We start from the raw sequence: 12,313 nt of genomic DNA on the forward strand, positions 1-12,313 counted from the left end.
TTCCAAGTGGAGACATCAGGGGCCTGAGGTTGAGAGGAACGAGCTATGACTGTAGGTAGAAACTTGGGAGCTGTTAACCCAGAGCTCTGTGGTAACTGAAGCTAAGGAAGCCGGTGTGAGGGCAGCCAGTGAGAAAAGAGGAGCTGCGGACATCTGCCTGATAGCAAGGGCTCAGGCGGGCGACAAGGGGAAAGCAAGGAGGTGAAGACGCGGCCAACCCTAAGATCTTCATCGGTTCCCTTCTCCTCCATTTCCCATCTCTCTGCCTTCCTTGCCTCGTCCTGCACTGCCCAGGACTCGTCTACTCACTGGACTCCTTGCCTTCTTTCCCTGCTTCTAGTGCATTCTGTATACTCCCTGCCAGACTGACCTCTCCTCAGCTGCACTGTACAACAGTAACTACTAGCCACAGGGAGCTACCTAAAATTAATTAAAAATTCCTCTTTGGGGCACCTGGGTGGCTCAGTCGGTTAAGTGTCGGACTCTTGACTTCAGCTCAGGTCATGATCTCGTGGTGTGAGTTCATGAGATTCTCTCTCTCTCCCTCTGCCCCTCCCCTGCCTGCATACATACTCTCTCCCTCTCAAAATAACTACATAAACTTAAAAAATTCAAATTCAGTTCCTCTGTATCACCAGCCCCATGTTAGGGTAGGTCACTGAGAGGACATGACCTCTGGTTGACCCAGGAGCTGGACCCCAGCATTCGGAGGCTCCTCACCCCCTCCTTCGTCCTTGGAAAGTACTTTCCGCTTGCCTTGCAAGCTCCCAGAAGCTACCCCAAGGACACAGCCTTGAGATAGTGATGTGGAATTCAGACCATCTGGTCAATATACATGACGGAAACTAGTTAAGGCTTCTAGATCAACTTTGAAAATTCTGGCGGGTGGCGGGGTGGGAGGTAGAGATCTTCCTGCGTTTAGGTCCACCCAAGAAAAGCCTCAAGTTCTCTTGCTCTTTAAACCTTCCAGCTCCCAAACTGGAGTAGCCTCTTTCTTCAGTCTCTCCCTTCCTTCAGGTATGGTGTCCCTTTCAGATGTTACCCAGGAAGGTCCCAAGCAGGTTTTGAACCAATACACTTCAAATGTCTCCACAGCTGCACGTGGCTAACGGCTACGGTGCTGGCCATCACAGAGACAGAACATTTCCATCATCACAGAATATTCTTTTGGGATAGTGCTGCTAATAGCACTGCTTTGTCCTTTTAGCTCAAAAGTCCAAAATCCTTAGTCCAATATAGCTACATTTAGCCTTAAATTAACTTCATCTCCTTCCACTGGCCTAGATCAAATGGATACAAACTGGACACATCTTACTCATCTCCACTTCCATTCAGTTGTCCATCCAAGTAGGATATCCTCTGTAATATATCTACTGTGATGGACAGGTTGTGTGTTAGCTTGGCCAGGCTCGAGGACCCAGTTATGAAATTAAACACTAATTTAGGTGTTGTTGTGAAGGTACTGTGTACATGTGGTGGACTTGAAAGGATATCACTCTCAATGATCTGGGTGGGACTCACCTAATCAGTTGATTGATCTTTAAAAAAAAAAAAAAATCCTAAGGCTTCTCTGAAAGAAGTTCCACCCATGGACGGCAGCAGGCAGCCCTGTCCTTACCGTCTGCATGCTCTGTGAATTAGATCCCACAACTGCATAAACCAATTCCTTCAGCTAACTCTGTCTAATAAATCAGCGGTGCCTGGGTGGCTCAGCTGGTTAGGCGTCTGGACTTTGGGTCAGGTCATGATCTCGCAGTTCGTGAGTTCGAGCCCCACATGAGGCTCCCTGTTATCAGCACAGAGCCCGCTTCAGATCCTCTGTCCCTCGCTCTCTCACTCTGTGCCCCTATACAACTATCTATACACATTTGAATGTGTGTGAACCTGTGTGTAGTATGTATCTATACTACTGGTTCTGTTTTCTGGATTGGTATACCTTACGGTATAGGTTTCAGTACCTAGTGAAACGTACCCTTCAAGGTATGTACCACCACCACCTTTAAAATTACAAACCTAGGGGCACCTGGGTGGCTCAGTCGGTTAAGCATTCAACTTTGGCTCAGGTCATAGTCCCCGTTTGTGAGTTCGTGCCCTGTGTCCGGCTCTGTACTGACAGCTTGGGAGCCTGGAGTCTGCTTGGAATTGTGTCTCTCTCGCTCTCTGCCCTCCGCCCTGCTCACGCTCTCTCTCTCAAAAATGAATAAGCACTAAAAATTTTTTTTTAATTTTAAATTATAAACCTGATTTTTCAATGATAATGGCTCTTAAAACTAGCTGTACTTTAGAGTCACCTTCATAAACTTTATTTAAACATATTCAGGTTTTAACCAAGAGCAAGATTAGCACAAAAAGGTCACCTCAGACCTTCACTTTTCCAAAGAGCACTCTAGGGAGTTCTGATGCACAACCAGAGTTGAGAACTGGGATCCTAACAGAACTCCTCTATCACGTTTACCGTAAGTGCCTCTGGAACTCCCCAAACACTGCACACTGCCTGATACTCTTTCCTTCAACTAACCAGCAGCGGTTACAGGACTAACATTTGTCAGATACCAAGACAATGTGCAGGGGACAGAGGCAACAGTATTCCTGCTCTTGGCCGTGAGGGGAAACGTTGAGATATACTGCTTGGTATTCCTCAAAGCACACTGATTAATAAATATTAAATGAATGAATCCATGAAAATTTCACAGCAAAATTTAGTGATGCTGATAGTGGCTTAGTCAAAATAGTGCATAATTTAAATAGTTCTTATTTCTAGTTCAACTGAAAATCCTATTAGCAAGTGTTAGTAAGTGCCCAACATATTTATTAATTGATAGACTGTACTGTTGGTATTTTATAATATTGCTGAGTAGGATTCATTCTCAACCCACTGACAATTTAGTAGATACCTAATGCCTCTTTCTTAGAGGCGGAGTCACAAAAGCCCCTGTGAGCTCTTCTACGGAGAACAGAACTCATTTCTGATGGCAACACCGTCCGATTCCATTTGAAAGGGAACAGGAAGGGGCGCAGCTGGGGCGAGCGACGTGGGGCTCTGGTCATTTCAAGGTTGGCTATTCCTGTGCCTGCAACCTGTATTGCCAGCTGTAAGTATCCATAAATCTTAGATAAGGCTTCTCACTATATTATTATTTTATGAATATGCTTTTAAGATAGCTGAAATGCTTTTCAATCACTGTGCAGTCCCTGAACAACACCCCAGTGAGGAAATCTGCTGATTTTTCTGCCTTTTCACATAAGGAGACTGAGGTCCTAAAAGAAAAAGCCCACAGGGGACTGAGAGCCGAACCAGAAGAGGGCTCCTAATTCCCTGGAATTCCACCTTATGCTCAACTTCCTGGGGGGACTTTTAGAAATGACTTTAACAAACAAGAAAAATGAAAAGAAAAAGGAAAACACTTTTCAAAGTCTCAGAATTACCTCTGCTCATTCACATCTGTCTTCTTCAACTTTCCTATGACTTATTTCGCAAGACAGTGTATTTACTTTTTAAAAACACTTAAGACTATGTGTTAAAACCCATGAAATAGTGGTGATAACATTAGCACCACTGAATGATCTGTCAAAATTTTCATTTTGTGTTTTTATTTTAAGGGATTTGGACTTAGCAGTCAAATTTTACTCCAGCTCCAAGTATGGTCTTGATATATTCTAATTCATACTAACATTGTAAAGATCTATATTATTGGTTTGCTCATTATAATTAATGAAAATGCTCTTTGGTCATTATTATGATCTATCAGGTCACATTAATCCACATTTCAAAAAGTGATTTGGGAGAAGGAACTGTAAATGCATTTTCCTTTTGAAGGAGCTATTAGAATGTTTTTGATAAAAGCCTATCTTACAGTTTTTTTTAAACCAGAGACAGATTTAAGAAATACATTTGAGACTTACAGTAAAGAAGCACTTTTTATTACTAATTTGTCAAAATAAGGAAACTGCAGTTAGCTAGTAGGACTTCAGAAATAACGGGATTTTAAATGATCTTTCCAAAGCCCTTGAGCCTTCCAAAATTAGTACAAATTCAAAATATGGGGGTTTGGGGTGTAGGGCGGTAGGGGAGGGTAGCTATAATTGAAATCCTACAGGTCTCTCTCCTTTTCAATTTTCCAAGAATCTTGTGAATCCATTCTGTGTATACATCTCTGCCAAGTTCTGTGTTTCTCTTTAAATTTTTATTACAACTTCTTCCATTAGCGCTGTTTTAGGTCATGGCACAGTCAGGTTATTTACCAGCAGACTCTCAACTTTAACTCGATTCTTTTGCTTCTGTGGGCTTTTCTGGCCATTACTGTGGCATGCTTCTAGAGGACTTATAATCAAATGAGTTGCATGGTAAATACTGATATCACATCTTTGTTCAGAATGCCCAGGGCTCCCTGCTTTCTTCATGCCTGTTTTTGTCAAATTAATGTTGACATGTCCCCAAATAATGGATAGCTCACTGAATTTCAAATGGGATACTGTGTGGGGCAAGAATTCACAAGGCATTTCAGTGGAGGCTTTCTGAAAATAGGGGAATAAAAGCAATGGAATGAACACGGTTACAAGGAGGAAATCTGGCTGATGATGACAGTAGGTTGAAAGAGGGGAGGAAATAAAACAAAAGCAACTCAAATTCATCAATGAGCCACAGAGAACTTACTGTTCCCCAAAGCATTCTGTCTTTCTCTCATTCCCTGCTTGCCACCAGCAACCAAGTCCTGCTACACATAAAACATGTATGCCCTTCCTTCCCATCCTCACGGATACATCCTGGTTATAGCATACATCATCTGCCTACATTGTTATCCAGTTCGTCTATATTTAAACTCTTCTAAAGAATTATGAGAACGTCTTTCCACTAAACTGAAATGTCTGCCTATGTATACCTCCGATTCATGGGTCTTAATACTGTATTTTGCAACTTCATCTGCCAATTGCTATCATCAAATATTTAAACTCCTGCTTTGCCTAAGTGTCAGGGTCTACCACTTGATTTTCCCAAATCAACATGGTCTCCCCTCCTTAAAATGGAGGCTTTTACCAATACTGAATGGGAGAAGCCTAGTACTTTCTTTGTTCTGGACATGTAGGTGCAAATGCAACCTAAACTTGCATGAACTTTTTGACATTGTTATTACATGCTTGATTCATACTACGATTTAATTAGCCAAACACCAAGCCTTTTCACATAATCAAGTCATTAGCTTCAGCCCTTATGATTTGTACTTAGGCAGCAGATATTTGTGAATCAGGAGGAGGCCGTTACTTTAATTCATATTGATTTTTGTCTCCTCTAGAAATTGATTTCCAGCCATTGTTCCACAGTCTTGGTACCAAGATCAATTGCCCAGATAAGTATACTCTCACTAGGTCCACATTTCTTCATTCTGTATTTAAATACAATTTTGTTTACACCATTTGCTAAAATCAAAACACACAAAAATGTGTCAACTATACCTCAATTTTTAAAAAACACAAACATGTCTGTGACTTTCTCCTGTTCTACCATTATAACTACCCTCATTAAAAAAAAAAAAAAAAAAAAGGTAATGGGCTCTGTTTGACATGACTTATTTATACTGAACTTGCATTGGCTCCTGGGGGCCTTTCCTTTTTCCAACATTTACAAACCACCCCCTTAAAAATCTCATCCTGTAATATTCCTGGAGGGTAATACTCCAGTGTTAGTATCTCCATTTATCAGAATTTTGTCCACGTCCAACTTCTACCCTAACCCTACCCCTTCTGGAAAATTGCCACATTTGGCCCTCTATTATTCTGGTAATTGTCCCAGCCCTCATATCACCCCCATTAGCAACTGTGGTTCCATGAGCAAATCCACATGCTCTTTTAATACCCTGGTTGATATATAATTTTTCTGGCTAAGAAATTTAAATTTATTTGGAATAATGATATTCTTTCCTACAACAGTCTCATGCAGCATGGGCTTCTTTTATTATTTTTTTATTTTTGAGAGAGACAGACTGCAAGCAGGGGAGGGGAAGAGAAAGAGAGAGAAAGAGAGAGAATGAGAATCCAAAGGAGGCTCCAGGCTGTCAGCACAGAGCCCAATGTGGGGCCCAAATCTGGGAATGGAGAAATCATGACCTGAGCCAAAGTCAGACAGTCAACAGACTGAGCCACCCAGGCACACCCAACATGGACTTCTACGGCTCCTTCCCAGGGCTTGAATCTTTTCAATCTAAAGGTCACCTTCATTAGCAGAAAAGACAAAAGCAATATGGAAGTTGATACACTCTTTTCTGTCATCTCATACCATTACACGGTCTTCCTCAAATTTTGGACAGGACACTGCTTCAGAATCTAACATAACTCAAAATCAATTCTCTCACTCATCATGCCAAGCATTTTTTCCACAAGGTTCCACTCACACACTCACTCTGGACTTTAGGTTTATTCTAAAGTGTTAATAATAATGGAAAAAATAAGACTGGGGTGTTCCAGTGGATTATTAGTATGGGACGACAGTTTTGTTAGCACTCTGAGTTAAACTGACCTTAGCTAGTCTGGCTGGCTGGACCTAGAAGCCCAATCACCATTTATGACTGTTTCTCTGGGAAAATGCATTCTGCATTCCAAAGAAGTGACTCAGAAAGAGATTTCTGACTGAGACTTTGCATGCTGGACTGCCGCTGATTCTTGTTCCTACTCTCCAAACCCAACAAATGCACAAATGTAGCTTCGGAGTCAGCCACATACAGCAAATGAGTACATCCCCTTCCTTCCATATTCAGGCAAACTACACATTCCCTCACCTTTTGCTCTTGAGTATACAAAATGCTTTCAAAGTTGAAATGCCATGTGCATTCCTCTCATAGCAAATGGGCCAATTCAGCAGTTCTTACTAGCCTATCTATGGTCTCCTTTCTCCTTTCTCCTTTTGAGAGTTCCTTTTGCCAAATCACTGTTCCTTTATTTGGTTTCCTTTCTTGGTTTAGTTCCTTTTCTCTTTTATTTTGGTGAACTTGGTGCCAAAAGGTACAAGGCAAAACCATCCTATTTCTTTGTTTGTAGAAGATACAAGAGCACAAATCCTAGTAAAGAAATGCTTGAGCAGAAGGGTCCTACCTTATTCACAGTCTTCCAGATCCAGAAGATCTTGTGAGCCTGAGGCAGACCTTGGTATTTCAGTTGGATTTCTGGGATTAGCCAGAAGGACTCTGGACAGCTCATAAAATAAACTATCATCTCTCTCAATAGCCCCCAGCATCAATTCATTTGCCTCAGGGCCATCTAGACCAGAAATAACCAAAATGAAGTCTGGATGTTGGTGGTGGGGAGTAGGAGGGAATGAAGATTAAAACAGAGCCTGGAACCCACCTTGAAATAAAACTTGATCAATCACTCTGAAACATAGCCTGCAAACAAAAATATGCAGATGTATGGGCAGCTGGCTCTGATTATTCTTTTACACCTTTCACACTCAGCACAAGAAGGTGGACATTCATTGTCCTCTATGTCCTTGGGATGAAAATAGTTCCTCTTAGGTCCAAAGAGTAAGATGCACCCTTAGGTGCAAAAAGTAAGACCCCAGAGCTTTCTAGAGCCTTTCATCTTCTACCTCCCAGCTGATGTTCCTAGCCTGCGGAAAATCTGGCCCCTGGCTCACATTTCCCTTTCCATTCTAAGTTTTCCCTCATTCAGAAAGACATCTGCATCCACAGACATGACTGGGCCACCTTGGCCCTTTAGTAACTTATCACCAATGATGGTCTCCCTTTCATGCACTAACTTCCATGGTCCAAACCTAGACCTTGTTATCACTTGAAAAATTGCCTTTCCAAAGTCATTTACTCAGGAACCTCCTTTCTGACCACAACTAACATCCTGTCGTAAGTGCACAATGACCTCAGAGGCCCTGTGACGTTTTCTCACCAATCTGCAGATTTGCGTTTCCTTCCCTCCCCTCCTTCTGTAAGGTTGCATTTCCCAGCTCATCATTTCAAAGGCACTCTTGCCAATGTTCTGCTCTTTCCATCACAACCACCTAGCAAAGCCCTAACTCGGGCTGAATCCTGCTGCCTGCTCTCTTGGTGTCTGAGTGATGCTGGAGAAACCACAGAAGCACAGGCTGGTTTAGCTGTATGTAAATTCAGGCCGCTAGCCCCACAGGTCCTCACCACTGCCCAGACATCCTAGAAATTTTCCTAGGTTTTCCAAGCCAGCTTGGTCTCTCACTTCACAACTAATTCAACACGCCAGCTCTGCCCCCCACCCCCCACCTCCGCCCCTGCACTCACTGCTCTCTTCATTCTCAGCAGCTGCAAATGGAAGCTGCTGCACGAAAACTTCCTCTGCTTCTCTCCAACAAATCCATAAGCCAGTCGCATCCACCTGCTGCTCCTGGACCTTTGGGGACGCTGCTCCATGACCTGATGTTGACTCCTCCACATTTACAAATCATCCCACAGCCCATTTCAAACCACTCTTTTCTCTAAGTCAGTTGCTCCCCCCGCATGGATCCTTCTCATCAATATTTAAATCTGGTCCTGGCTCCATGTGACCCACAGAATGAAATCATCTCTGGTTCTCCAGTCTCCTCTGCTTACTGCTCTCTCATCCTCTAGCCCTTCATAGTCAAACTCCTAGAAAGAGAGGCATTTTCTGTTTTTTCTCCCGCTCATTGCATAATCTGCCCTAATCTGGATTTGAAGGGCATCCCCAGCACTCCCTAGAAAGAGCTTTATCGAAGGACACTAGGGACCCCAATGCTTTCTCAGTATTCCTCTAACTCACTGGTTCTTAAATAAGGGCAACTTTTCCCCCAGGGACACTTAACAGTGTCTGGGCCTATTTGGTTGTCACAGCTGGGGGAAGGAACCCTTATGTCTCATGGGTAGAGGCCAAGGGTGCTGCTAAACACCCTATGATGCAGAGGACAACCCCCACAACAAGGAGAAGTCCAGCCCAGAATTTCAGTGGTGCTGAGGGTGAGAAACCCTGATACAACTGCAACTTCGTGAGACTACTCACCACTTCATCTGCTTCTTGGTGTCCGGCCTGCCCCTCTTCAGATTGCTCTCCTACCTCTCTGGTAATCGCCGTTGGCAGCCATCTACTCATTCCTGAGTCACTACCCCTCATTCCTTAGAGATTTAAGCCCTGCCTCACTGTTAACCTCTCCCAGGCATGTCTCTGGATAGAATTCTTGGGGATTTCCACACGTACGTGCGACCCTTCCACCACCTGTCCTTACAACTCCACGCTGCCCCAGCCCCTCATTCCATGCTCATATCCCAGCCCTCATCCGTACCGGCTGCTGTCATCCCTCCCTCAGTGAGGAAGATCGGATTCTCCAACCAACACTTCCTAGTTTCCAGTTCACTCTCTCTAATACCCCAACTGCAAAAATGATCAAACCCACCAAGGTCTCACTCTCTTGATCCTACTGCCTCACTCTGGTCCTCTGCTCTCTTGCAAACACCCTGAAACTCACTTAGCCTTGTCTTGCTTCGCTGAACTGACTTGGAAGAAACTCCCTAATCTGTTAAATCAAACTTGTTGCCTAATGTACACTTGTTCCCCAGAGCTGGACTTGAATGGGAAAAGCACACACTCATCATGACCAGGAACCTCAAGTGGGCTCTCAGTGCTGCCAGGAAATCATACTACATCTCCCAGAACATTCACTCTCAGGCAACGGTGTCAGACCTTCTCTCTCTCTCCAGGTCTCTTCATCTCTTCTTCCTTCCTCCATCTTATTTAATGCCTTGCTTCTCATTTCACTGGTAAACAAGAAGCAATCAAGAAAAAACAAGCTCTTACTAGCAAAGCCACTGAACTAATTCCACCTGGGTCTTCCCTCCTACTTACGAGAATGAGTGGTCTCTATAGCCAGGAAGGGTAACTAACCTTTCCCCTTATGGACCAGATTCCATTCCTTTCTTGCCTTCTCAAGGATGTCATTCCAAAATTTCTTCCTTCTCACTCCTGCATCCTCAAATTTTCTCTCCCATCACCTTACATACAGTAAGTCCTGCTTCTTTTTTTTTTTTTTTTTCTTTTTTGGTATACGCAGCTGATATAGGCCTGGAAGCTGACCACCACAATGAGACAGACAGACAGTCCGCCCAGCAGAGCACAGCGGGCAGCATTCTGGGGCTTGTAACACTTGCTTTACAGGCACGTCGGCAGGGCAGGGGCGTCTTGTCATGCCCAGGAGTCCGGGAGGCTCCCTGGCCCGAGGTCCTGGGCAGCGTGGGCAGATGGCACCTGGGCTCAGCTCACACCACTCAGGGCCTCAGCGGCACACTCGGGCAGGACAAAGGCTGCCTGGTACACATCACAGTTGTAATATTTCAGCTGCATCTGTTCTACCTGCTTCAGCTTCTGCATGGGCTTCCAGAAGTTGGTGCTCAGATTTTTGCTGCACGGCACGAGGCCTGCCTGCCTCTCCGGGGACAGTGCAGTAAGCGTAGGCCCCCACAGGGAGGAGCGGCCTGCAGAACCGCTGCATCTCCTTGATGGGGTCCAGGTAAGAGGGTTCCCTGAGGAGCCTCTAGCCAGGGCCCATGGGGTCTGAGGAGTCTGTGATGGTAACATCGAAGGTGTCCTGGTTCTGATCCGTGAATTCTAGACCGTCGCCCACGTATAGGGTCACCCTGGAGCCGGAGTAGCCCACGCCATGCCCAGCAGGACTTCTTAGAGACCCGAATGACATCCTCGCCGATCTCACACTGGGCCACGGACTCCACGGAGGAACGCTTCACCACCTCCTGCAGGGCACCCCCCGCCCCACCCGTGACGCTGAGCACCCTGCGTGAGTTTGGTGGCTGCGGACGGGCGGGCTGGCTGCCAGCTCCTGGTACGGGCACTCACCCCTCCGTACGCTCGATGCCACCATCCAACACCAGCACACTGCCACAGCTCTTGCTGCAGAAGACCAGATATTCTGGTAGGGCTCCCCGGCAGGCGGAGCATGGGGCCTGTCCGCCACCCTGGCCCCGACCTAACCCAGCTGGCGGCGTGGGGGCAACTCCTGCCATCTGAACACTGACTGTATAAAGAAACAAACCAACCAACCAAAAACCTCTCTTCACCCTAATCCATAATAACCTCTTGCTCTACATTCACGTTCAGGAAAAAAAAGAAAAGTGTTACCTAAGTGCTATGTACCTGGTCCCTTTTCTCCCAACCTGTTTTCAATCCTCCGTAGTTTTGTAGCCCCCCCGTCAGCTGAGCCTTCTCCTGTCAGGGTCTCTTCCACACGGCGAAATCCAATTTCCCATCCTCATCGGCGGATGTGGTCACTCCCTCTGACTTTTTACTTTCCCCATTTGGCTTCCAGGACTCTCCTCGTTCTCCTCCAGCATCACTGGCTCCCCCTTCTCAGCCTCCGCGGCTGCTGCTTCCTCGTCTCCCTGACCTGTGACCAGGGGAGTCCCCGGGGCTCGCTCCGGGGTGTCTTCACCTCACCCCTGCTGTTCTCATCCAGTCCACGGCTTTCAACACCACCTGTGTGCTGACAACTCCCACGTCTCTAGCTCTCTTTAACTCCAGACCCATATATTTTACTGCACATCGACATCTCTATTTGGATGTCTCAAATTTTCCAGCTTGAAAACAGAATTTTTATTTCTTCTGCATAGTCTCCCCTCAGCCTGCTCCTTCCCCAGCCCCTCTCAGGTCAAAAACTATGGAGTCATCCTTGACTGCTCTTTCTCACTCACCTCACATCCGATCTGTCAACAAATCCTACTGGTTCTTCAGAACATACGGAGAATTTGAGTATGTCTCACTAACGCCACAATAACCCTCGGGGCGAAGCCACCACCACCTCTCACTGGGCTGCTGATAAGTCCCATTGGTCTCCCTGCTTCTGCTCTCGTTCCTCCACAGTCTATTCTCAACACAGCCAAAGTCCTGTTAAAACACGGGACAGTGCAGGTCAAGTCCCTCCTCTGCTCAAAGTCCCCAGTTTTCTTCCAAAGGCTTACTTCAAATGATTTCCCAAGTCAAAGTAAAACCAAAGTGTTTACAACAAAGTCCCCACTACCTACTATTTTCACTACGTTTCATTCTGCTCGTCATGCTGGCCTCCTTCCATTTCCTCAAACATATCTCAAACTCCTACCTCAGGACCTTTGTCTATGCTATTTCTTCGGCCTGGAATGCCCTTCATCTAGATTTCCAAATAGGTTGCCCCAGCACCTCTGCTTTCAGGTCTTTCCACTTGCCACCTTCTGACCACTCTATTGCTGAGGAATCCCCTGAACACTCTATTTAAAACCACAGCCCACCCCAGGGAGACATGACCTCCAGGAAACATCACCTCCAGTGGGACATCACCTCCAGGGGG

At 45.5% G+C, this 12,313-nt stretch overlaps 1 protein-coding gene and 1 pseudogene across 2 annotated transcripts in view; both read right to left on the reverse strand.

The window, feature by feature from the left end:
• Positions 1-12,313, reverse strand: part of ANO6 (anoctamin 6) — a 201,320-nt gene that overhangs the window by 103,034 nt on the left and 85,973 nt on the right. The window lies entirely within an intron of this gene.
• LOC120246013 lies at positions 10,234-11,000 on the reverse strand (annotated as a pseudogene).

Source organism: Hyaena hyaena, unplaced genomic scaffold (assembly GCF_003009895.1).
Source record: "Hyaena hyaena isolate Hyena2069 unplaced genomic scaffold, ASM300989v1 scaffold_445, whole genome shotgun sequence".
Lineage (NCBI taxonomy): Eukaryota > Metazoa > Chordata > Mammalia > Carnivora > Hyaenidae > Hyaena > Hyaena hyaena.